This window comes from Caretta caretta, chromosome 3 (assembly GCF_965140235.1).
Source record: "Caretta caretta isolate rCarCar2 chromosome 3, rCarCar1.hap1, whole genome shotgun sequence".
NCBI classification, from domain to species: domain Eukaryota; kingdom Metazoa; phylum Chordata; order Testudines; family Cheloniidae; genus Caretta; species Caretta caretta.
The window spans coordinates 88993587-89020282 of NC_134208.1; positions in this window are offsets into that span (position 1 = coordinate 88993587).

Here is a 26696-nt window from a genome sequence, read left to right on the forward strand (position 1 = left end):
GGCAAGTCCTTTGAATACACAGTGAATTGTAAACTCAGGAAACTCTCTCAGGGTATTGCTGGAAGGTGAAAAAAGGACTTTGCGACCTTTTATGAAAAAGCAAAGTATCTGCATGACAGGTATGACTTCTCTGAAGACAGCTTTCACACTGCAAAGTGCCCAAGTCAGCTCTTGAAAAGCCCATCAGCTTTGAAAAATTTCTGAAACTCTTCATGCTTGCAGCATGAAATAAGTGGACATGGATGAATTCTATGAAGAATCTGGCACTGTAAAAAGCCCAATCTCTTCTCCTAAATTAAAGGATTGCCTGACTAGTGAGGAGACGTACTTGAACATTTTCACAGGGCAACTTCAAGAACTTGAAGAAAATCAGCTCTTAAACTTTTTCAATACTGTGCAGTACTACTCACACAGAGAAGGTTTTCTCTCTGATAACCACAATTTGGAGAAATTAAAGAAATAGACTGAATGTAGACAGCATGAAAGTAGAGCTCCAGATCTTGCAATTCCTGTTAAATTGACACATAATATGTACTCTGAGCTTCCCAAGAACAAAGAACTTCTGAAGGAGGCTGGGGGTGGGCAAAAGGACAGACATAGATAAAGGCTAAATTTTGTCTTTTTATGGTCACTGTAAATACCATTTGGTACACTGTGAATTAGGCACACTGCACAGTCTGCTTCTCTCTAGCAAGTCTATCTGTATTTACATTGTCACATTGTTCACTATACACAAATGAACACAATATTTTATTGAGAAACTTCTGAGTTGTGTTGTAATTTTTATTCCATTTTGTAATCATACACAGAATTGAATGCAAGCTGTTATTAAAATTTGCCAAAAATCAGAATGAGTCTTTTACTAGAATACTCAGCAATGAGCTGGATATTTTGAATGTGGCAATGTTTGGTACAGGTTTTATTAGCTAATATTTCTGCACGGGCTATGTCTAGGCTTAATGCAACTGAGACAACGTCTTTTATTCTGCGGATACATCTGTGGCCACCCTAAATACCACCCAGTTGCCCAAATGCTGCTCAGCCTTCTCTGCCAATGCATAAATTGTAAGGCGAAGAGCAACAGATCTTCAGTAGCCAAGCATCCTCGCCTCTTGTAGCTGAGAACTCTTCCATTGTGGTGACTACTGCATCCCTGCTGCTGCAGTAGTAGGTACTGGGTGGCTTCTTGATATTCCATGATATTCAGGAGCACCGAAGGGAATTCTCACCCCTGATTAGTTTCAGAACTTCCTCTGCACAATACCTGTTTACTTGGATTTTGCTGCAAGTTGCCACAAGAAGGGAAAGGATTTGGTCCTCAGGGAGGTTTTTACATGCTAAAATGCTTAACTGATATTTTTAGTTGTATTACACACTTCTGATCTTCATGTCTATCATGGTTTCAGATGGTAATGCTCCAAATAAAGTGTAGTTGAGCCATAATGAAGTGTTATCAGACAGAATCACTCATTCCATTTCTATCATCTAAAACTTGCTCAACTGAAGTGTGCTTTGGTGGAGCTACATTCCATTCTTCTGGGTTATGGAGCTGATGAGGAGCTGGATGACTATATGTGTTCACGTATATTATGGCTATTATAAGTTTTCCTATATAAATTTCTAAACTGAAAATAGGGCAGTCTCTGGAGGATTTGAGTTAATCAAAATCAAATAAAATTATTAAACATATTATTATACTCCCGTGTGATTAATTATGTCTAAATTTCCCGAGACAAGTGTTCTGAAGTCACAAAAGATGAGAACAATCACTTTGCATGCGTAAACTTGAAAATATGTATGAAAAGAAACTGGCATCCTTTGAAATGTTATACATTAGAGAGATTAGAGAAACGGGTGCAAATTTACTTCCAAGAGGTAACTTCAAAATAGGATGGAATGACTTATCTATAGAGTGAGGGGAGTAAGAAGGAAGACTGCAGCATTTTGCAGCATGTAACATGCCTGCTGTTGAATTGAAAGGCATCTCATATACCTGCCTTTCAGCTGTGGCATCACTGACTCAGCACAGTTACATGCCACAGCTACTATGCAGGCATGTGGCAGTCTTTATATTTTAACATGCATATTATAAAATTTTGCAACCCCTATCAATTTCTTTTTTAGCCTATTTCTTTGACGTCAGTAAACATGACATTTCAGGATCCAGCAAAAGAATTAGGGATATTTGACCTACTTGTCATATGTGAAATTTCTGTAAAATATGGCCTAGGGTTTTTTGGATTAGCCATTGGGAGATTAGCCCTACAGCAGAAACACACATTTGCTTCAGATAGTGCTACATTGATTGCCATTGAATAGTTGTTAACATTTGTTAACACAGATCTCATGCAGTTACATTTCTTTCTTATTCTTAGGATAGAGGAAAACCATAGTACCTTGGACACCAGTGAGTGGTGTTAGCAGACAGTGAAGGCTCAGGCTTTTGGTACAGCTGAGAAGACAGATGGGGAGTAAATGGCTCTAAGTCACCTCGAGTTCTGGGCTGGCCAAGGGCCAAAAATGTCTCCAGTGTAATTAAATAGCCTTAGGGCTTCTCTAAGTTACATTCCCAGAGGCCTAGGATCTGGTGGAGAGCTGTGCATGCTGACCTGCCTCCTCTCACCCCTAGCACATCTCCTCCCTGTCTCCTGACCCTTCCCATAACCCTTTTGGGGAGAGAGGAGAGGATGGGTAGTACAGCAGGAATGCCAACTTTGCACCATTGGAAGATTCTCTTGTGTTAGGGGAATCCTCAGCTGCCCCTTTTAGGAAAGTTTCTGAGTGCTTTATGCTGCCTCAGAGGTGAACACTGTATTCCATAACAGGAAGATGTAATGAACTAACTAGAAAGCGCATTCTGTGCTTGGCAGCCAGAATTAAACATGCTCAGTGAGCAAAACCTGGTTAACATTTTTTATTTTTTAGGGCTAGTTAATTTTTTTTGTCAGCCCTTAAGTACATGCAGCAAGTTACTCACATGAGTAGTCCCAATGAACCCAACAATGTGCCTAAAGTACTGACGTGCCGTAAGGGTTTGCAGGTTTGTAGCATAGGGCATTTAAACAGACTTGCTGGCTAATGTCACACCCTTGCAAATCTGCTTTTGTGAAAGCATAATGAAATTCCGATTAAACCCCTTATCATAATGGCAGGAGCCATGCTGAACTTCACCCTGATATGGACGTGAATAGGTGGGATATTTTTTAAAATCAACTCAGCTAAACGAAAATACAGTATGTACCCTTCAGAGCTATCAAGGTCAGCAAGAGCTCTAGTAATCTGCTATATCAATGCCAGATGCGTAAGGTAAAAATATCTAGTGGCATTATTTGAGGGACCAACACGACTACAACACTGCATAGAGGCATTACAGTTCACATTTTTTATGATGGCAGTAAAATGCCAAGCTTCATTACAGAAAAAATGTTAGTGCTTCTTTCTGTGTGACTTAGCTTAGAATCTGACATACAGTTGAAAATGAATATAAATGCACATATACCTTACAATTTAACCATCATTCAAATTACACATACATCCTTTCCCATATGACGAAACAGTCCAGAATCTTACATGGGGTATGTAGAGAGTAATTTTCACCAGAATTTTGGGGGGAAAGTTTTGAAGGGGCGGAGCTGGCCTGAAGAATTAGAACAGAATTTAGTCTTCTTTAGCACCTCCCTCACTGAAGGGTTTAAAAAAGCAATGAGTTACTCACACAGTTATGCAGAATCCCCCATTTTTGTCTGAACAAAGTTCTTCTGGTGAAATGCACATTTTTTGCCTGAATTGGCTCATGGTGCAATGTTACCATTTAATTGGTGAAAATAGTGATATTTGTCTTCAGCATTCCCTCATCTTTTGTGAGCATAAAATTCCACAACAGCCAGGCCCAGAAGACATTCTGTACTTCATACACCAGGCCTGAAATCTGTTGCAAATACATTAATTGGCAGGGAAGGAGCACACATCAAATATTACAATGCTCACAATAAATTCATCAGAGTTGGCAAAATAATGCACAAACCTTAGCAGCTGTCTACCAAAGGAGTTGAACTTAGTCTTCAAGCAGTGATGACATATTCCCATTCAGCTGATTATGAAGCCTACAATTTATACATTCCATTGCAATAGATGGAACACAATGCAGCTAAACTCGCTCCTCTGGTGAGCTGTCTTTTTGAACAGAGGTTGGAATAGTTGCTGGAATATCCCTGGCAGAATACCAGCTGGAAGGATACCCCAGCGTGCCCTGTCAGGGAGTTGTAGGCTTCAAAAAGGGCAAGTAATATCCTAGAAAGAGGCCTTCAGAGAAGGAGTTTTCTTTATTTAGAGCCAGGCTTACAAATCCACCCATTCTGGGCCAGGTTCATTTCTGCTCCCAAGCTGAGCATGATGCAAGTGCTGGGTCTGGAGAGATGTAGCAGGGATACAAAGGTTGCTTTGTGCCACATTTGCCCCTCTCCTATTTTAGGAGTGGCTGGGAGCCAATATGTTCCTGGGTGTAGTTTAGAATAACTAGAATAATTAGGACTGCCCTAACTTGCACCCATCTGTCTATAGCCCATTGCTCCAGCCATGTCCCATTTCCCTGGGAAAGCTTCTGACACATCTCTATTGCAACGGCTACTATAAAACATGACATAGAGCTGTTAAGACAGTTCTTCATCATCCAGAGACTCCCCTGACTCTCAGGGAATTCCCCAGCTGTTGGGCTGCTGGCTTTATGGCTCCCTTATGTTGGCAGATCAGCTGCAAAGGAGTCACAACCCCATATTTTTCTTCTGCCAGACAGGTAAAGTACATGAGAGGTGATGGGAAAAAGAGTTAAAGGTGTAATACATCTGTCACCTTTTCAGGGTAACTGCACCTGTATTTCCTCCTCCATGGTCCCTCAAGGACACTCAAAGTTTTCTGGCCCCCAGACATCACTTCTTCCCAGCATAAACCCAAGTCTCACTCCTTCTGACCGAGAATTTCAAGGCTGCACAGCTCCCAGCCTTACACTGTGATAACCTCAGCAAGCCAGTCTGCCTAAAAGGCCAGTACCTGTAGTTTGCTTTCTCTCCAAGGTCTATGACCGGCGTATTGCCTGTAGTTACAAGTTACCATGCAGCTCCTTCTAAGCAAGCACATTTATTCTTAAGGATAAAGCATTACAGAGAAAGCATATAGAAACAATAAAAGACCCTATACACATGCTAAAAAGCTTATCAGAGATCACTCTCAACTCCAACTTCGAGCTCTGGAAGGTGTCAGTCCTTCATACCCCACACCTAGGTTTTCCTTGTGGCTACAAGTTCATATAAGTGTTTAGATCAGGAACCAAGACAAAGGCCCCACATCAGTTAAAGCTTGGGTTATTTATCCAAAAGTCCTCTCCTTGTCTGCTAGCCTAGAGAGAATCGTGTATGAGCCAGAATATGCAAGCCTCCCCAGGAGGTGGTATCTCTCTGGAGCTGTTATAACCTGAGTGACTTGCCTAAATGATCCCCTACTGTTTTCACTTCCTGGAGGAGCTGTGGTAACCGTCCCCCCACATGGACTGCATAAAGTCCCTGGACCACAATAATACATAAACCATTTACACACTTAATATACAGATAGTGCAGTAAGTTGCCTTGTCACAATGTCATCATCAGTCATAATTTTTCATGAAAGTTTCTATTATTTTTAAAGCAATAAAGGGGAATTTTGCATAGCTTTACTTTTTAAAGTCCTCTGGGAAACCTGAAGGATAAAAGTCACTGTGTAAAGCCAGACTTGCTGCCTTTCTTTTGGACAAGTTATTTTTCTTTAATAGTTTTATAATCCACTTCAATAAACCAATGGGTAAACCCTCACCATTTTATGTGCAGAGTTCCTGTGAATAAACATCATATTTTCAAAGGGGACATAATTTGAATGAAGGGACTGCATTCTCTTTTTTGCTAAAATTAGGAAATCTCACAGGGAAAAATCAGATGGAAGCAGGCCAGAAGAAAAATGCACACCAAAGTCATTAGATTCTATACCGTACTTTTGCAATAATTCAATCATGAAGTTCAACAGCCATTATAAACAACTTGAACTATATCTTTGCAGTTTATATATGGTTCAGTTCTTCAGTCATACAGTATATATATATAATTATATATATTGTATAAATGAGCAGCACTTGATATTTATAAAACTGAATAATAAATCTGCCTCCTCAGCTACTTATCAGATACTTTTCAGAGTAACAGCCGTGTTAGTCTGTATTCGCAAAAAGAAAAGGAGTACTTGTGGCACCTTAGAGACTAACCAATTTATTTGAGCATGAGCTTTCGTGAGCTACAGCTCACTTCATCAGATGCATACCGTGGAAACTGCAGCAGATTTTATATATACATTTCTCTGTGTATATATAAAGTCTGCTGCAGTTTCCACGGTATGCATCTGATGAAGTGAGCTGTAGCTCACGAAAGCTCATGCTCAAATAAATTGGTTAGTCTCTAAGGTGCCACAAGTACTCCTTTTCTTTTATCAGATACTGTCATTTTTGGATCAAGAGGTGCAAAGTTTCCTGGTTTTAGTGGTGCACAGAACACTTACTGTCATGTTCTCCTCCTAGCTAAATTATATGAAGTTTGAGGTTTGTTGAATGGCCCTGTGGCAACGCACAGTTTGGGTGTTAGAAGACGTATGTTTGATTCCTACCTCTGCCAAAGGCTTCCTCTGTATCCATGGGCAAACAACTTAACTTCTCTTTGCTTACCTGTCTCTTTAAATAAAAATAGGGTATTATTATCTGTCTACCTCACACAAGTGTTATGAGGCTTAAAAGAGCCTTAAGAAGGAAAATGCTATGGAAAAAGAAAACATTATTATTACCTCTTCAGTTGTTCCACTCCTACCTATTGATGACCAGTAAAGATTTGATCAGGGTGCCATTTCCGTTTGTTGGGAAAAGGAATAAAACTCAGCTTGAAGATTCTCTCACATGAACTATGCTAACTAATAAAGACTTCATCAGTGGATTCCAGAGAGGCAAGGAATCCCTTAATCCAATAATTCACTTGCACTTTTAATCAGAACACCTGTCACCTCTCACAAATAGATTCCACTTGGGACATTAGTTATTCCTGCTAAGCCCCCTCTCCCACCATCAACTCTTCCAAGGCAAAACCCCCACTTGGAATAACAGTTACACTCAGAAATGAATGCCAGTACTGGGAAGATGAGCTCGGCATCTGGATACTTATAGCTGCCAGGTGTATCCTATGTATGACCACAGCTGTTCACAGTGATAACTGAAGAAAAAAGAGGAAGTGAAAGAGAGATAGACATTAGGAACCAGCAAGAGGCAATGCTATGTTATTATTTTAATTACATGGGGGTGCTGATTTGCTTTGTAATTGCAAAGCTACATTGCTGTTGAAAGTCCAAGATATGCATGGAAAAACACTCTGGATGTAAGTTTTCAATAGAAGTGGAGGCTGCCAACAAGAGAGCTGTTTAGACACCCCAAATAGAGGAGGAGAAGATAACAGTAATGCCTTCTTCCTATAATTTTGGAAGACCTAGATCCACCTCCACCAAGTTAACTAAGCCACAAGAATAAAAAGACACAGGAAGGGAAGCAGAAAGCTGTAAAATCACTTTCCTAGGGTATGTGCCATAATAAATTATCACAGATCACTTTGTCGTAAAAAAAGATTTTTTTAAACACAGGAGGGGGTTTAAAAGAGAAAATATAGATACTAGGTATTTAAAAGTTATACTTCTCCCCCCCCACCCCATGCCATAAAACAAAAGCAAATGTAGTACATGCCTGGGGCCTGATTTAAAGAAAAATAATAGCATTATGTTGGGTTGTTTTGCAAGTTCTTGCAGTTCTTTGGGCATTTTACTGTTGATTTACGGAATACCAACCAAATAGGTATCAGGAAAATATGCATGCTGACCATAGGCAAGGTATTAGGTAACAATCTTTGCCCCAGTGCAGTGGCTCTTTCCATGATCAAAACAAAACCACACCCATAACATTAGTCCCCTAAGTTTCAATATGCACTAATTCTACTAGCAACCCAGAACAAACAGAAACTTTATTCTTCTATACAAATACTACTAGGCACAGGGATGTTATAAAAACAGCCCTAAACATGCAATGTGATCTACATGGGATGAGACCTGTGCCCACACAAACTCCCATTGAAGCGTCTGCGCAGATCCAGTTGTAAGTTTGAGGCCTTATTGATTAACATTGCATAGTATTAATATTTCCAATGTATATTTAAAATAGTAATATTCCACTTGCAGTTCACACACTAATGCAGCATCCCCTTGCTTGCAGGGGAAAGCTGATCCAGAATTTACCACTTGTTCACAAGGGACCAGGTAGTGTCCCTAAACCCTCTCACAATGATCTTCTTATGGTGCCCTAGAACTTGGACATACCTGTGACCATCAGTTTAATAAACTTTTCAACATTAAATACAGGACCATCACAGAATTACAGCATTGTCCAAAGTGAACCTGCTAGCGTAAAATTATAGCACACCTGCTGAGGATGTATGGTAAAGGGAACTGTACATGTCAGGAGAGAAAGAATGGTATATGTAAGGAGAGAAAGAATGGTCTTGTGGTTAATACACTGGAGAGCTGGAAGTCAACGGATCTGGATTTAAAACACAGCTCTGTGACAGACTTAATGCGTGTCCCTGGGCAAGTCATTTAATGTCTTTGAATCAGTTCCCCATCTGTAAAATGGGAATGATAAAACCAAGGATGGAAGAAGAGAAGTTTTGTCTTTTCACAATGTAAGTGTTTGGGGCAGGAACTGTTTCTCACAGTGCATTCTGTGCCTAGCATACCAGAGCCTCATTTGTGGTTGGGGACTGTAGGTGCTACAGAATAATAAATACCTGTTAATGGTATAACACGACCCAGTTTCTTTTTACGTGAAAGCTACTTGATTTACTGCCCCTCCATGTTTATAACATCTACAGTGCAGGTGTGTTTTTTATTTTTTTAAACAGGAAATATAACAGGTTAAGAATTTAAAAACAAAACAAACCCAGCAATTCGGTCTCCCTATCCATATTTACACAGTGAATACTACAACAAACTGGTGGCCAGATGCTTAGCTACTATTTTTAATTTGTAACTATCACAGGTGACAGAAGTGTCCTTCTGCCTTTTCTTCATTGTCCTCCTACTCCACATTTGTGAATGGCAAGCCCACCTCAAGGTGTAGCCTGCAGGTAACATGTATTTGCTCATGAATGAATGTCAGTTTTTAACATCAGTCCTAATTGCTGAATCATTCCGTTAGTGACAGTCACCTCAGCACTGGAAAAACCCACTTAGATTAAGTGCTTGCGGGTGAGCAGCTATGTTGTTACATATTAAGAATGTTCAGAACTGGCTGTATCTGCCTCTGGTCCTGCCAGTAGAGCAGGATTTATAATGTTCTAGGGGATAACACAGCTCCTGCACATAGTCCTTGGCCATTTAAGATTCAGGACTGGCAGTTTCTTTTTTGGCCACTTTAGGTATAGAAGGCCTTCCCTGTCTCTATTAGGCCTCAATATACCTCTTCCTTCAAAACCCTCCTTATAACATACCGTTTCCTCAGCTCCTATAAGCTGTAGTTCTCCCTTCTGAGAAATAAGAAACAGATTTTGACAAAATCATCAAAATGTTTATATAAAGGTTGAAAAATTTCATTTCAGCTATTGAAATGAAACATTTCATTAAGGTAAAAAATAAATAAATATTTCACTTATGAAAAATTCCAAGACTGACTTTTTGTCCCAATTCAGGATGAAACCAAGTTTTGAAATCTCCGCATTTCCTGCGGGATGGAAATTCTGAATTGTAACCAGTCCTAGTAACTACTATGCCATGTTCTAAACATATCAGTTCAGTCACACAGCATTTCATTATATCCCTTTTTTCACTCTCCATTTCTATGGGACCATATGTTCAGAAGTGCTGAGCACCAACGGTTCCCACTGACTTCAGCTGAAGTTACAGATGCTTTCACACTCTATATGCCCTCTGAGCCTCCTTGTTTCCCTCTTTGGCTCTATTCAGTGGAAGAGTTACTACTGCTCAGAGGAGGAAAGAACTGTAGAATAGTGCCTGCTCCCACATATATGGTATGGGTTAATACCATGTCTGAGAAGTATACATGCTGTATACATTGTTACCGTATGCTGATGAACAATATCTGCCCCGATTCTTCCTCTTTCCCTCCGATTTTAGCTAGTTCATCCTGTGTCTTTCCCTTTTTTATTTCATTTGATTATTTTCTCATTCACTGGCATTTAAAATCCAAAACAAACAAACGCTGGCTGCTCTTATCAGCGGGGTGCCCCAGCGCTACTGCTGGCTTGTCATTTCACTGCCAGAGCTATTGCTTTTATCTCCATATTGTCTGCTCATCTAGTCTGTCGCTCTTGTTTCTCCATCCCCGCTCTACCCACATCTGCAATTAACGTGAAGTTTCATCAACTTGTAGCCTGTTGCAGTACTACCTAAGTAGATTTCACCTCATTAATTATCTTAGGGAAATTTCTCCACCCACAATCCCACACCCACCATCTCTCTCAATTTAAAAAAGTTCTGAAAAGACATATGCAGCTAAATTGCTGTGTTCAGTAATTTTTTAAAGTATGAAAGCTGCTAAAATATTATTAAAAATAGGGTCACTATTGTTCTTCCTGCTCATTATTCATTGCTCTTAAATATTCCCCTTTATCACAAATTAAAAGAGACAAGGCAATTTTGTTCCAAATGTGTTTGAAAGCAGAAAGACATAACAAGCTTTAAATAGGTTAGTGTCAGGAAACAAAACTACGTTTCTATATTTATTTTAAAAACAATAGCCCACGTTAAATACGGTGACATCTTCTAAAGGTCATTCATCTGACTTCCCTTTAATCCAGGGAACGTTGTTTCCCATCTTGCCGATTGCTGGCAATCTGATTGGCCATCACCCCATTTCACTGGAAGCTGCTAGAGCTGATCATGGGTGTTATCAGCTATGACTTTTATTGCTGCTGCATGGCAAACTTAGCAATAAAGAAAATTGTAAATTCAGGATTTATTCTTTGCAGGGGTGTACCTCATGCTTGGAAGATTAATGAAGAATTCCTGGTCCATTGTTTATTAAAGACACATCTGTTCTATGGCATTTTAATTGTAAATCCACTCTTTGACATCCTAACTAATGGTTCCTGCTAAATTAATAAAAGCGACATATTAACTTTAAATCCCAGATAAGGTAAAGATTGCTGTTTTAATATCTCATCCATATCCTTTAGCTTTCTACAGGGGCTTTCAGGCCAGTAGTTTTAATAACATGCATGAATGAAGATGCTCTTTTTTAACTCAAATGGTGGCAAGGAGTTTTTCCTTTATATTAGCAGACAATCAATTCCAATAGCTTTTTAATGCTTTCTTAAAGAATCAATTTTGAAGCAGAAGCTCTTCAGGGGACCCTCTTAAACTTCTTCACAGCCGGTCTCCTAATTTTCTATTACAATGCAATCTAAAGCAGCTACAAAAATAATGCAGATAATGTTTGCTGGGTAATGATTTCCAATTTCCCCATTCCATGTACCCTGTTATTAGGAGGATCATCTTGGCTGTGTAAATTAATTTTCAATTCACTTCAGGGGAGCATTACAATGATTTATTCAGCACTGGTGCTGAAGAAAGTGTTGGGAGGATTTTAGCCATCCAAGAAACAAAAATCAATTTGTTCTGATGATCAGCATGTTAAAAAAAAAAAAAAAGAGAGAGACGACAAAAGGTTCACTGGAATACACTGGGGTTTAGCATGTGTGATAGAAAAACTTGTGATGTGACACTGGGTGTCATCCAAAGTGCAAGAGAAACAAAAGGCCTGAGATTTACTGATTTTGCTCCATGTTTTGGGGCTGTAGGGGGGGGGAGGGGAGGAGAGCCAGCAGATTCTAGAATTTTTATACAGTATTTTAAAGAGCAAGTCAACTTTTCAATCGCTAAAGCCATCTTTCCCCAATCAGTGATAGAGGTGATGCTCACTCCGCGTTAGAATCAAGGAGACCATTTCATAATTATGTTGTCATTCATAATGATAGGTGAGAACCTGGGAGAACTCACAGGCCTAGAGTACTAAACATAATCAAAATATCTAGTATCCATTACCCACGGAGACCACTGGTTCCATATCTCCCAAGAATTTTAGACATACTAAGTAGCTGTGGTCAGAATGCCTGTCTATTTAAGTGCAGTGGGTTGCCATTTAAAAGTCAGCATAAGTCACAAGGATAGCTGTGGTACTGCAGTAGATTCTCATGCATAACATTATAGTTGGATAGGATCAGTTTTTCCTCCTCCCATGAAAATTTTCAATTTAAAAGCATTTTTGTCATCCCAAATTGGGCTGAGAAGTCAAAATCTTTTACATTTCTATGAACTGAAAATTGAAAAAAAAAAAAAAGTTGAGATGAGTGGAAATGTTTTGTTTTGATGATTTTGAAATGCTTAGCTCACATTTATATTTTTTAATGTTTGACCATAATTAGCTGAAATTTAAAAACAACCCCCCAAACGGATTTTTTTTCCATTCAGAAAATGTTGAAATGAAACGTTTCAATTTCAAACCTTTTTTCAAATTAAAAAATTGGTCAAAACAATCCTTTACTATATAATTTTGGATTTGATGAATCAGAATTTTTCAACAACAAAAAAAAACAAAACAAAACAGCCCTAGGTTTGTGGTACTGCATTGTCATATGAAGAATTGCTATTCTGTGTCATAGTAAGCGCAGGAATGATACTTTAAACCATAATGGCACCATTCACTGTTTTAAAAAGTCTGGAAAAATGATTGGGGACATGTTTTTTGTTTGTTTGTTCTGTTTTTTTAATACATTTGACTTATTGCTAGTAAACATATAGGGTGGGATTAGAATGCTCAGCAATGGCCTAACTGTGCTTCTTTTTATGTCAGAGGGAATTTTACTGTTGACTGCAAAGAGAGCAGCCTTAGGCCAGCACTGATTAATTTTCACTGATTTTTGAAAATCCTATCCCTAGAACCCAGTTCTTCCACTCATTCTTTCATTGTGCAGTACCTTATTCCATCAGTATCCCCTTTTGTTTCAAGAGCGTGAGTGAGAGTCAGAAACTGGCCCACAATTTGTTAAAGAAACCTTTATATCTTTCAAAAACAAAATTGTAGAGGGGTAAAAGGTGGTAGTTAGGGATCTGACTTGGTGTTATTTACTACAAAGATGGCAGGGAGCAGAGAGGAAAAACTGACCACTGATGCAATTGGAAAAAAAAAACAACAGCAAACAGTATTGTATAAGGGTGCAGTCCAATGTCATTTCCCCAAGTTGTCTAAAATCATTATAGAAAAAAAAAAAAGGTTAGACTCCTCCCAAGGAGCCCTGTATCACTGGAACAATAAATCAAACACTAGAAACAAATTGGCTACTGATTCATTAGGGGCCAAATTCAATTGTTTCACAAGTTTCATTTCACTGCTGTCTTTAAAAATGTGCTTTTGTATTAATATTGGTAAACAGAACCAATAGGCTAAATTTATAATAATAAGCTATAATTGTACAGCTGTTTTCATCTGAGGATCTCAATGTGGTTTATGAAGGTGGATAGCTATTACCTCCTGTTGAGGAAAGGAAAATTGAGGCACAGAGAATTAAAGTGACATGACTAGCGTCAGACAGTGCAATGGCAGAGTCAGAAATAGAATCTAAATCCCCAACGAAATGCTCCAAATAGCGGAGAACTCTAACTACTATTGTCACTCCAACTGTCATGTTGCTCTCCCCATACAAACCCCCAGTATTGTGTATCCAGGCCATTGTTGATAGACAAGCAAAATACTGTACTATAAATCATCTTACTTGATAGCCCATATTTGGGTGAGAATTCCTATTGTAACTGTAAATTAGTCTAGTGGGTTGGATTCATTTAATTGTTCTGTCTTTCCTCAGTAGTGCCCGCCAACTCAAAGACAAAAAAAGTTATAGTCTGGTGCCTTCACTGATAGCAAGAGGGTTAAGTAAAGGGAAATGGGAGAGTTAATTTCTTCTTAAAGGAGGAGAGCTCCTCTTCCTTTCCTGAGCTAAAATTAACAGCACTTCTTCACAGCTTCCCTTCCTGCTTGGTTGATGTTGCAAACTCCTTCTCTCTTCTTCAATCTACTTTAACCACACCTTTAACTAGGTTATCCAGATGAAGAAGCCCTTCTCATGTACCGCCTTCCAGCATCTACTATGAAGAAGTGAAGGAAAATCTGACCTCAATGAGAAGAAAAGTTATATAAACATATCCTCTGTCCTCAATCCCTCCATCCTCACCCTCCTGTAATTCCTCTCCCATCCTTTCATGTCAGCAAAACAAAAAACATTTTTAAAATGTTCATCCAAAATTTGTCAGGGGTAACATTTTAAAATATCACAATGCTATTGTAAGCAGCACAGTACATTGCAGGCTGAAAAACTGCAAATTATGTCAACCTTCAGTAGGTACGGATGATATTAAAAGTAAGGGTTTTTTCCCCTGCACCCAAAAAGCCATTAGCAAGGTTGTCAAAAAGAAGAGCCTATCAGGATTTCAAATAAAAGAAATGAAATATCCATTTATGACTACTTATCTCCCAGATCCTCTCTGCATCTTAAGCAGAAAATGATATACACTGACTTCAGAAACACAATTACCACATATAAACATCTCTGCTGTAGGCACATACCAAGGACTATGTACAACAGTAGGCAATAGTAGAAGAGAAAGAAAGAAAGAAGAAGAAAAAAAGAGGGGATAAGGGGAGGGAGGAGGAAAAACAAAAACAAAACAAAAACAACTTCTGCCCCTTCCCCTTTTTAAAAAAGGAGCTATGAGGGGTTTACTGCTCCGAAACTCTACTCTTGTCATATACAAAGAACATTACAAATTGCATCCTACTGTTATGCACAAATAGGAAGATTAAATATAAAGGAGTATGGCACAGAATTAATCAAAGTATATTAAGAAAGATGAAAGATGTCTTTGCAGCCCTCTCTAGAGCTGAGAGAGAGAAAAAAAAAGGTGTTTATACATTAATTCCCGAGTTTCCCAAATTCTGTAGTTCTCCATTTGTAGCCCCCAAAAGAGGGCAGATTAGTGAAAGAAATAGCAGCATAACCATTACTATGCTCTTTGGGAAAGGAAAATGTGATAGCATAGAATGTAATAATAGTAATGAATAATATTTTTTTACAGTTTTACTTTCACACCAAAGGATACTAACACCCTAACAAACTAGGAGACAAACTGCCTAACAACTAAACTAAATCACCCTAACAAACTAGGAGACAAACTGCCCCCTACCAGCATAGGATATTTCTTCCTACAGTCCATTAAAATGATGAATTTGGATTCAGAGGATTTAGAGTTGATCATTCCCTTGGACAAGCTACATTTACCCTCCCCTCTTCCCTCATGGTTGAATGGAGCAGGTTAAATGCCAAGATCATCTGTACTGGACTCTGATCCTAAGAGCCCTTTTACGCCAACTGGAAAGCGGCACACCCAGCACAGTGCATATTCTGTTGTCAGAATATAGAGTCAGAGAATCGTAAGACTGGAAGGGACCTTGAGAGGTCATCTAGTTCAAGCCCCTGCATTCATGGCAGGACTAAGTATATTTAGCCAAAAGGGGTCTTGTAAGGTATATAAAAAGTATAGACACACTGATCATTAAGATTATTGCATGATGAATGTATGGTCATTGTATAAAGCATTATGTATGTGTGCTCAAAATATGTTCTTAAAATATGTTCCAACAAAACAATATGAGTAGAACAGATAGACAAATTTATTAACAAAGGAATGTTGTTTCATCTGTTTGCCTGTATCTCCAATGTAATTTGAGCAAGGTGTGGCCAGAGACAGTGGAAGTACATTTATATCCAAGGTAAACAAAGTGATTAAGGTAATCAGAAAGGCAAATTGACCAGAGGATGACGAAGACAGCATGGCCTCTACTTCCCAGCAGGGGAGAGGAACTTTGTGTAGGTCTACTTTGCAAAGAACACATTTCAAAGGTTTACTGGACTATAAAAATAAGGAGAGAGACACCCATAGTTATCCATCATTTGGGGGACAGCACCCATATTCTGTGAATATTGGGCTGTAGGTGCTGGTGTCTTGACATAAGTGAGAAAGCTGTTTAGGCAAATCTTGCTAAAGTTAAGTCGTAGGCACTGGAAAGTGTGTTTTATTTTGTTTGTTTGTAACCACTTTGTTTCTGCTATCTCTGCTTAGTGTCACTTACATTTATGTTCTTTGTTAATAAACTTATTTTTTTTGTTTTACTATAAACCATCTCAGTGCTGTTATATTGAATTAAGTGCAAGTCCTCAGTTTAACCCAACAGGCTGCAGTGTGCGTTGTCTCTTTGGAAGAAGTGAACCTAATTATTTCTGAGTGTCCAGTGAGAAGGACTGGACACTGCAGAGAGGCATCTCTGGGAAACAGGGGTTCAGAGATTGTTACTCCTGAGTCTTGAGGAGTTTGCTGGTGAAGCAGATAGATTGGTGTGGCAAGGAGCTGACACATAGTGTAATCTCCAGCAAAGTTCACTCTTGCTAAGGCAGTTGGTTAACACAGTGGCTTACAGTTCCAGGTATATCCTGAGGAGAATGTCACATGGCCCCTGTGCTTTCACACTGCTTTTTATACTCATGGCAGCATGGTTTCTGAAGAAGACATGTTCAAATGAATGTTCCTGGAGGCTACGACTTCTGAAAATCTGTTCAGGTATGAACATTGAACCTTGTTGTAGGGGAACCCATGTAGGTAAGCAGTGGCAGGATCAACATAACTTCAGTATTCCTGCAGGTTTGAGGATGGGCAAATGTTCCAGAAAGCAAATGTCTTCCCTGGACCTTCTTCCACAAGGCTTGGGATCAAGGAGAAAATATGATAGAGCTGGAACTCCTTCCCATATTCATGCTTCTTCCTACTCATACCTGCAACTTTTTGCTGACCACCATCCTACTTAAGGATCTAAAATACTTTACAAAACTAAATGTGTAAATAAAGACAATTGTAGATCCCAAAAATCCTTGAAGATCCAATTTTGCCACCCTTACTCAGGTTGAGTGGTGTCTTATTCTGTATATAGTCCCATTGGGTCTCCTCACACAAGCTCGGATTCTGCACCCATGGGAGTTTTGTCATTAAATGTGTGATCAACCACACAGTAAGGTACTACTCAGTCTAAGGACATGTGCTACTGCAGCGCGTGGTGAAGACACTATGCCGACGGGAGAAAGCTCTCCCATTGGCATAACCCCCCACCACAAGCAGCAGAAACTATGTCAGCAGGAGACACTTTCCTGCCAACGTAGCACCGTGCACACTAGCGCTTTTGCTAGTGTAACTTATGTCGCTGAGGGGGATGGAATATTCACACCCTGAGCGACTTAAGTTTTGCTGACATAAGTAGTAGTGTAGACATCGGTTAAGGTTTTTCAATCCTGACTAAGGCTACGAGAATTGAAGAACATACTTTATATAAAGTCTTCCCCTCTGCTACCAAATGTTTTATGTATTACAGTTTTCTTTCGTTTACTTTTGGTCATATTATAGTTTAATGTTTTATGATTACATGATTTAAGCACAATGTTTTCACCTAAGTACGGAAGGCTCTGAAATATGAGGCAATCAAATCGTTGAGGCGTTCATCCTACTTCTATAATGGGACTAACCTAAACCTTGGAGCTGAGCACCAGGCCTTGTACTTTGGGAAGTTCAGACTGGGTCCAGCTCTGTCCAAAATAGATTATTATAAGCATGTTAAATATACCTACATGATTTGTTTTTCGGAAAGCCATCTGTGTTTTAATACTGTATTATTTATATTTGCATTTCATCATGTTAATATTTTTTTAAAATTGAATATATTCAGTTGAATAGACAGGGTGGGTGAGGTAGTGGGACACGGCAGCCAGCCACATCCCTTGGCCCATGTCACTTCCTGCAGCCCCCATTGGCCTGGAATGGGAAACCCTGGCCAGTGGGAGCTGCGATCGGGCAGACCTGCAGACGCTGCAGGTAAACAAACCGTCCTGGCCCACCAGCGGATTTCCCTGATGGGCTGTGTGCCAAGGGTTGCCAATCCCTGGTCTAAAATCATAGCATGCCAAGACTGAGATTTTCTCTTTGCAGGAGACTGTCAAAGTGGGAACTTCAGTGATCCACACCCTATCTGCAATATGCCTCTCTTTTGTAATCATACACTGTTTTTAAAGGCTTTTCCTAGTCCTGTGTGTCAATAAACACCTCTATTGTAAGAAAAATCTGTCCCAAATCATTTTGGACTGCTCAGGCAGCACAGCAATGAATGTGGAATGCGTAGACAGATTAGATCAAGTAATAAAAAGCTTTGTCCAGAGACATCTAGCTGTTCCATCTGGTGTGATGAAAACAAAATGTTTTAGGCAATCATGCTTTTGCACAAGCTTTAAGGAGTGGTTGGCATTTTGTCATTAAAACTATAAGTACCAGTTTGGATTCAATCCAGTTTATGGCAAATATCACCACCGTTCGCGGCGCCTCCTGCTGGTCATCTTGGGAATTAGCTCTCCAGCATACAGAGCACCTCCTACTGGCCAGTGTCTCACCTGTTGCTGGCCCTGTGTCCCTCCCAGACCCCAGTGCCCTTTACCTTGGGGTGCTGTCCCAGCAGTACCCCACCACGCTCTGGGTCTCCCCTCCCAGGGGAACCCCCAACCCTCTCACCCACCTTGCCTCAGTGGCTATTGCCAATCATCATCTAGCCCCCACTCACTGGGGCAAACTGCAGTCTGTCATGGCCACTCATCATTGGCAAGGAGGTTGAACCAGCTGCCTCTGCCTAACCCGGGGCTGCACCTCTGCAACCCTAGTACCTGTGTAGGCCTTCACCAAGGCCTGCAGCCTGGGAGTTTACCAGGCTGGAGCTCCCCAGCTCTTTCTCCCTTTTCCCAGCACTGCTCAGTCTCAAGTACCCTTCTCTCCCAGGCAGCCAGGTCCTTCTCTCTCAAGACCTAGAGAGAGACTCTTAGAGCTCCTGGCCCACAGCCCTTTTATCAGGGTCAGCTGGGCCCTGGTTGAGCTGTCCACAGCTGTGGCTGCTTCCTCAATCAGCCTCGCTTTGCTGCTTTTGCTCCTCTTATTTTAGGAGTGGAGTAGCCACCTCGCTACAGTGCTACAGACTTTGTTTTATCAGGATTTCCAATCCCAGGTCTTTAGTTTTGGTGCTTTTGTATGACTTAGATATGATTCAGCTGTGCTCCACATCTGGAACAGCTAGCGTACAAAGGAAATGGAAGCTGTTCTCCAGCACTGCATCCGAAAAAGACTATACGATTACAATCTGTTGATTGTACGGAAAGTGGGTTGATTTTCCTCTATTTGCTAGCATTAGCATCATCTTTGTCAAGAAAAACTGTGCTATTTTCTTGTAACAGACTTTGTGAAGGGAATGAAGTATCATAATTTAATGCCTAGAATACAATATGTTAAGAATGGTAGTGGTAAATTACGTTGACATTTATAATATTCTTTATTTTGGTTGGGTAGTCATACTATTCCTTCCTATTTACAGCTTTACCCATTTCTGAGGAAGGCAAGGAATGGCTAAGTACTAAACCTGAAAATGTCAAATGCTACCATACTCCAAAGACATACTAGACATTCAAATTCTGATACTTTATTATCATAGCAAAGATTGCAACAAGAGTAGAAAATAAGCTAACATTAATACACTCTCATGGCAGATAGTAACGAAGAGGAGAAATGGTACAGGCCACCCCATTACAATTTTTAAAATGGTACAGGCCACCCCATTACAATTTTCATTTTGTGGTTCCCTTCAGAAGCTGCTCATCCTTTCTCAGGCGAGTCATAAACAATGGAGCCTTTGAAACCTATTACAGGGCTGTACGTGCTGTGCTGTTACTTTCACAAGCAAACCTGGACGCAAGGGAAGCACGACTACTAAGACGGCTTCTCTAATAAAGCCTGCTATATCCACTCCTCCAATATTGTCCTTCTCAGTACCCTTCCCTAGGAGAAACCACGGTTAAAATGGGGGTGGGAGGACTCTTACAAGTGCATTCTTTTGTTTAATCTAGATCTCTTTCTCTTGCTTTTGAAGTAATTTTTTGCACCCTAAATCTCATCTCAATAAAACCCTGTCTTTCCTTCCCTCCTTCTCACATTTATTTGTACTGACATGGTACGGTCAAAATACAGTAAGAATGCAATAGCTTCAGTTAGCTTACACACTTGTACCAAGTTTAGAGGAAACCAAGAGCAGTATCATAACAAATATATGAAAATGGTTCAACAGCGGCAGATATTTTTATCTTCACAGTAAGACAACATAAATGTGTTTTAATACACCAATTATCCATAAAACATAATAATGACCCTCAAACATAAAAAGTAAAGACTGTATAAGATTCAGAATCATGTTTTATTTACACATCCCATTTAGGTTGCCATGGAGTGGTAGCTTGCCCTAAGTCAGCTTAATATTGTCTTTATGGCAAAAAGAAAAAAAAAAGTATGAACATATTTACACAGAGCTTCATAGAATATAATTGCTACCTAAAAACAAAGGGCCAAATGGCTGGAGTGGCATCAGTTCACACAAGCAGAGAATTCAGCTCAGGAAGTATACATTTGTTTGGTGTTTTTTTGTTTTTGTTTTTTGCTTTTCCACCATTAATTTCCATCACAAAAATAAAAAAAAGAACATGCAAGTGAAAACAAAATCCTGTCATTTGTCTTGCAACACCAGAGAAACCAAACTCTCTATGAAGCCACTCAGTCTCTGTCAAAGGAGTGCATCAATATCAGGTCTTCCCAGTAATATTCCTGTTGGATAAAATCAGATGAGTACATAGATCTTCATAAGGTTTACACGAGGGTAGAGATCTACCATAACAGTGAAACTTATCAAAAGCAAATCTAACCTAATAATGAACAGAATTTGTCTGTTCAATCTCATTTTCAATTTATGGTGCCTTCATCAAGGATTATATTAAGTGTTTTGTGAAGGATGCCAAGGCCTACGTTTACAGAAAAAAAGATGCGTACCACATGTACCTTACCCAATTGCTGTAATTGCACATGCAGATGACCACACAACTGGACACACTTTTTTCTGAAAACATATGATGAAGTTATTGAGTTCCAGTATAGTCATGATTATGAAAGTGATACTAAACCTAATGATTATGTAATCAGTGTAAACAGTATTTATTGATGACCTGCAGCCAGACCCTTTAGGCTGTGATCTCATCAGCTTTCACAAGCTAAGAAAGTTTGGATCTGATCAGTATCTGCATAGAACACCACCATGGAAACACGGAGGGTCAGGTCTGACGATATGAATTTGCTCACGTACCCATCTGAGGATGTGACCCAAAGGGTTACAGAAAGTGGGCTTCGTAGTTCATTAGGTGATATTCCCTCAGAGATAGTATTGAACCAATGTTCAAAACACTGTTGGCCTAATTCTCCACTTCTACACCAGTTTTATGCTGGTGGAACTCCACTGACTTTAGTGGAGCTATTCTGGTATACAGCAAGAGTAGCACTGTCAAAAATAAAGCCCTGCGGTTTATCTGAACAGGGAAAACATTTGGCTTATGAAAGTGAATCATTCATGTAAAAACAATGTCCTTGTGGTCCTTAAATATCCCATGAAAGTGTAAGGATGTTGGCCGGGGCAATATCTGGTGTTTGTGTTCTACCCACCAAACTAGCCCTTTAATTTCAAATCATAAGATATTCTTCATTTTCTATCTTAAACTGCTTTAGGCATTGTTAAATAGCTGCTGTGTTCCACCCAAAAGGTGACGGAAGTGATTTGGGATGAAAGATGCTACATAACATATCATTCATTACATTTATGTTATACGGTAACACTCTTGTCTGAGATTTACTCAGAGGAGATCCTACCAAGCCACTGTGTGGGATGGAATGGAGTAAACTACTCCGTTCAACTCTTCTCATTTAAACTCAAATCATATCTTTGTTGTATTACAGCCATAGCCAATTCTGTAATATATTGAGGAGATAGCACGAGTAAATTTTGAATGGCCCAAATAATATGACCCTTTTATAGCTGCATCTCTTCCAAGAATCACTATAAGAATATCTTATTGAAAGTACTCACTTCAGTTAGTGTAGCTGCAAGATTAGAGAAATGGGAGCACTGAAATATGTTTCAAATGTAACCATAAGTTTTCCTAATATTAGAGATTATTTTATAGTAAGTGCCTATTAAACCTCACTCCCTGGCTTAATGCTGAAAGCAGACAACCGAATGTGAGTACCTGGAAGACTGAACAGTCAGATTCAAAATATCATCTTCCAAGGAAACTAATGCAAATCTCCCCCATGATTCAACATACAAAGTATTGGTAAAGGGATTAGAAGTCATGCAAAAGGGGCAGAGTGTGCATCCACCTTGATCACAGGGGAAATTATGGTCTCAACCCTGCAGAACTTGGGAAAAGTGGTTGGAGGGCCTGCCACAATATTCTCTATATACTGTGGTGCCCACCATCCACAAGTCCATCCACATGGTGGCCATGCTGCCATTTGTCTCCTATTCATAGCTGCTGAGAGATTTTTCTGGAAGATAGAAGCCCAGTGTTAACAATTCTAGACTTAATTGAGAGTAACAGGATTTTAGCCCCTGCTGAAACTAGACAGAAAAAGGCACAGACCTCAAGCAATTTTGAGCCCTGCTTATGCATAAACTAATGCCCTTGGATTGGTTGCCCACTTTCCCATCTCCTGGGGAAGAGCAGCCAATCAGAGCTTCTCCAAGAGGGAAGCAGAGCTTTCCCCCACCCTCCCCACAATATTCTTTTTCGCTCCAGGGAAGGGAGGGAGGAAGGAAAGAAGTGTATACTATTTTCACAGGAGGAAGCAGAAAGAGTCTAGCTACTGAGGATGATTGTGTTCCCTCTTCTCCCCACTTCCTGTAATCAAGTGATCAACTCCTCATGGCTTCACCTTCCTCCCTTTTCCAGTCCTGGAGCCCCAGGACTATGAGGAGGGTGAAGAGTCCCCACAGCCACAGGAAGGGCAGAGGTGTGCGGAGGAACAAGGGGCAGATGACTGACAGGATGGGGGCAGAACAGATATGCATAATGAATTGCTGGGTTGGGAGGGGACAGACATAATTAATTAAAGCTTTGGTGCTTGAGGAGAAGCTGGGAGCTCTGCACCCCCTGGCAGCATTTTGTACAAATCTCTGTATTTTGATCTCACTGGGGTCTTCCAGCAAGAGCTCCTGCAGTAGAGGACAAAGTCACCTTACTCTACAAACATGACAGAGTCCACAACAGTAACTGTGCACTCACACAAACGATGGGTGAGGGAAGTTTCAAAAATTAAAAAGACCAAAACAATGACATCACCTTGTCTTTAACATGATTTTTGGATCAATCATGATGGTCTGACTCATGATTTTTGATTTCTGGGGATTGGCAACAGTAGAAGCTAAAGATCACACCGTAAGTCATAAGTCAGTCCTTTGGTAATTGCTTTAAGAACTAGTCACTTTATAAGAGATCAGCAGCAGACACTAAGAAGCACTGTATTCAAAGATCAAAAGGTTTTTCTTCTCCTTTTAACCAGCAAAATGTAAGGGCAGGTCTATACTTAAAATGCTGCATCGGCACAGTTACACCGATGCAGACGTGCCGCTGTATTGCTTAAGTGAAGACACACCTTTGCCGACAGAAGAGCTTCTCCTTTTGGCATAATTAATCCACCTCTGCAAGAGGTGGTAGCTATGTTGACAGGAGAATATGCTGACATGGGTTTGCCTACACTGGGCTCCTGTGTGTGGATTTTTCATGCCCCTCAGTGACGTAGGTATACCGATATAAGTCGGTAGTGTAGACCTGGCCTTACTGAGCTTTAGTTCCTACCCCTTTCTCCGTAATATTGAAATATTAGTTGCCATATTTTGTATATTTCATTCTTTATTATCTATTTTGTTTGAAAAACATATAGAATCATAGAATATCAGGGTTGGAAGGGACCTCAGGAGGTCATCTAGTCCAACCCCCTGTTCAAAGCAGGACCAACACCAACTAAATCAAGCCTGACCTTAAAAACTTCTAAGGAAGGAGATTCCACCACCTCCCTAGGTAACGCATTCCAGTGTTTCACCACCCTCCTAGTGAAAAAGTTTTTCCTAATAGCCAACCTAAACCTCCCCCACTGCAACTTGAGACTCCTCGTTCTGTCATCTGCTACCACTGAGAACAGTCTAGAGCCATCCTCTTTGGAACCCCCTTTCAGGTAGTTGAAAGCAGCTATCAAATTCCCCCTCATTCTTCTCTTCCTCAGACTAAACAATCCCAGTTCCCTCAGCCTCTCCTCATAAGTCATGTGTTTCAGTCCCCTAATCATTTTTGTTGCCCTCCATCGGACATCCAATTTTTCCACATCCTTCTTGTAGCGTGGGGCCCAAAACTTGACACAGTACTCCAGATGAGGCCTCACCAATGTCGAATAGAGGGGAACGATCACGTCCCTTGATCTGCTCGCTATGCTCCTACTTATACATCCCAAAATACCATTGGCCTTCTTGGCAACAAGGGCACACAGCTGACTCATATCCAGCTTCTCGTCCACTGTCACCCCTAGGTCCTTTTCCGCAGAACTGCTGCCGAGCCATTCGGTCCCTAGTCTGATTTGCTTCAATGACAATTACACTAATTTTCTGTTTTGTTTGAAATTACTACCATGTTGTATCACATTTTTAAGTTTTCAGGGCTTGAATGACTGATGGCTGAATGTAGTACTTCAGCACCTGACTTTAATAGTACAGTTTCTTTGCTATGATGTCGATAAAATGATGGGCCAGGCCCTCCGTAAGTGTAAATCAGCATATTGCCATTAGAGTCAATTTAGCTATGTAGACTTGTACCAGTTTAGGATCTGATATATCATGTATTTTCTTGAAGAGGACCAGTTACATATAGTTTTGAAAGCTAGGATCCATTTGTTTGAGATTTTTACTTTACAAAAACACTAGGAAAATACAAAACCCATTGAGTTGTTTCTTTGCTTAAAAGGTTACATAAATTCCCTCTTGCTCTGCAACACAGCTGTTTTTTCCCCTGGAAAAAGGCTAATGTAGTGCCAATCTTTAAAAAAGGGAAGAAGGAGGATCCTGGGAACTACAGGCCAGTCAGCCTCACCTCAGTCCCCAGAAAAATCATGGAGCAGGTCCTCAAAGAATCAATCCTGAAGCACTTACATGAGAGGAAAGTGATCAGGAACAGTCAGCATGGATTCACCAAGGGAAGGTTATGCCTGACTAATCTAATCGCCTTCTATGATGAGATTACTGGTTCTGTGGATGAAGGGAAAGCAGTGGATGTATTGTTTCTTGACTTTAACAAAGCTTTTGACATGGTCTCCCACAGTATTCTTGTCAGCAAGTTAAAGAAGTATGGGCTGGATGAATGCACTATAAGGTGGGTAGAAAAGTTGGCTAGATTGTCGGACTCAACGGGTAGTGATCAATGGCTCCATGTCTAGTTGGCAGCCAGTGTCAAGTGGAGTGCCCCAGGGGTCGGTCCTGGGGCCGGTTTTGTTCAATATCTTCATAAATGATCTGGAGGATGGTGTGGATTGCACTCTCAGCAAATTTGCAGATGATACTAAACTGGGAGGAGTGGTATATACGCTGGAGGGCAGGGATAGGATACAGAGGGACCTAGACAAATTGGAGGATTGGGCCAAAAGAAATCTGATGAGGTTCAATAAGGATAAGTGCAGGGTCCTGCACTTAGGACCAAAGAACCCAATGCACAGCTACAGACTAGGGACCGAATGGCTAGGCAGCAGTTCTGCGGAAAAGGACCTAGGGGTGACAGTGGACGAGAAGCTGGATATGAGTCAACAGTGTGCCCTTGTTGCCAAGAAGGTCAATGGTATTTTGGGATGTATAAGTAGGGGCATAGTGAGCAGATCGAGGGACGTGATCGTCCCCCTCTATTCGACATTGGTGAGGCCTCATCTGGAGTACTGTGTCCAGTTTTGGGCCCCACACTACAAGAAGATGTGGATAAATTGGAGAGAGTCCAGCGAAGGGCAACAAAAATGGTTAGGGGTCTGGAACACATGACTTATGAGGAGAGGCTGAGGGAACTGGGATTGTTTAGTCTGCAGAAGAGAAGAATGAGGGGGGATTTGATAGCTGCTTTCAACTACCTGAGAGGTGGTTCCAGAGAGGATGGTTCTAGACTATTCTCAGTGGTAGAAGAGGACAGGACAAGGAGTAATGGTCTCAAGTTGCAGTGGGGGAGGTTTAGGTTGGATATTAAGAAAAACTTTTTCACTAGGAGGGTGGTAAAACACTGGAATGCGTTACCTAGGGAGGTGGTAAAATCTCCTTCCTGAGAAGTTTTTAAGGTCAGGCTTGACAAAGCCCTGGCTGGGATGATTTAATTGGGGATTGGTCCTGCTTTGAGCAGGGGGTTGGACTAGATGACCTCCTGAGGTCCCTTCCAACCCTGATATTCTATGATTCTATGATTCTAGCACATTGCTAAACTTCTGGGTTAACTGCAAGTAGTGAGTTATTGGCTATTTGGTATGTTTTATTTCACACAGGGACTGCTTTTGTTTTTTCAAGCAAA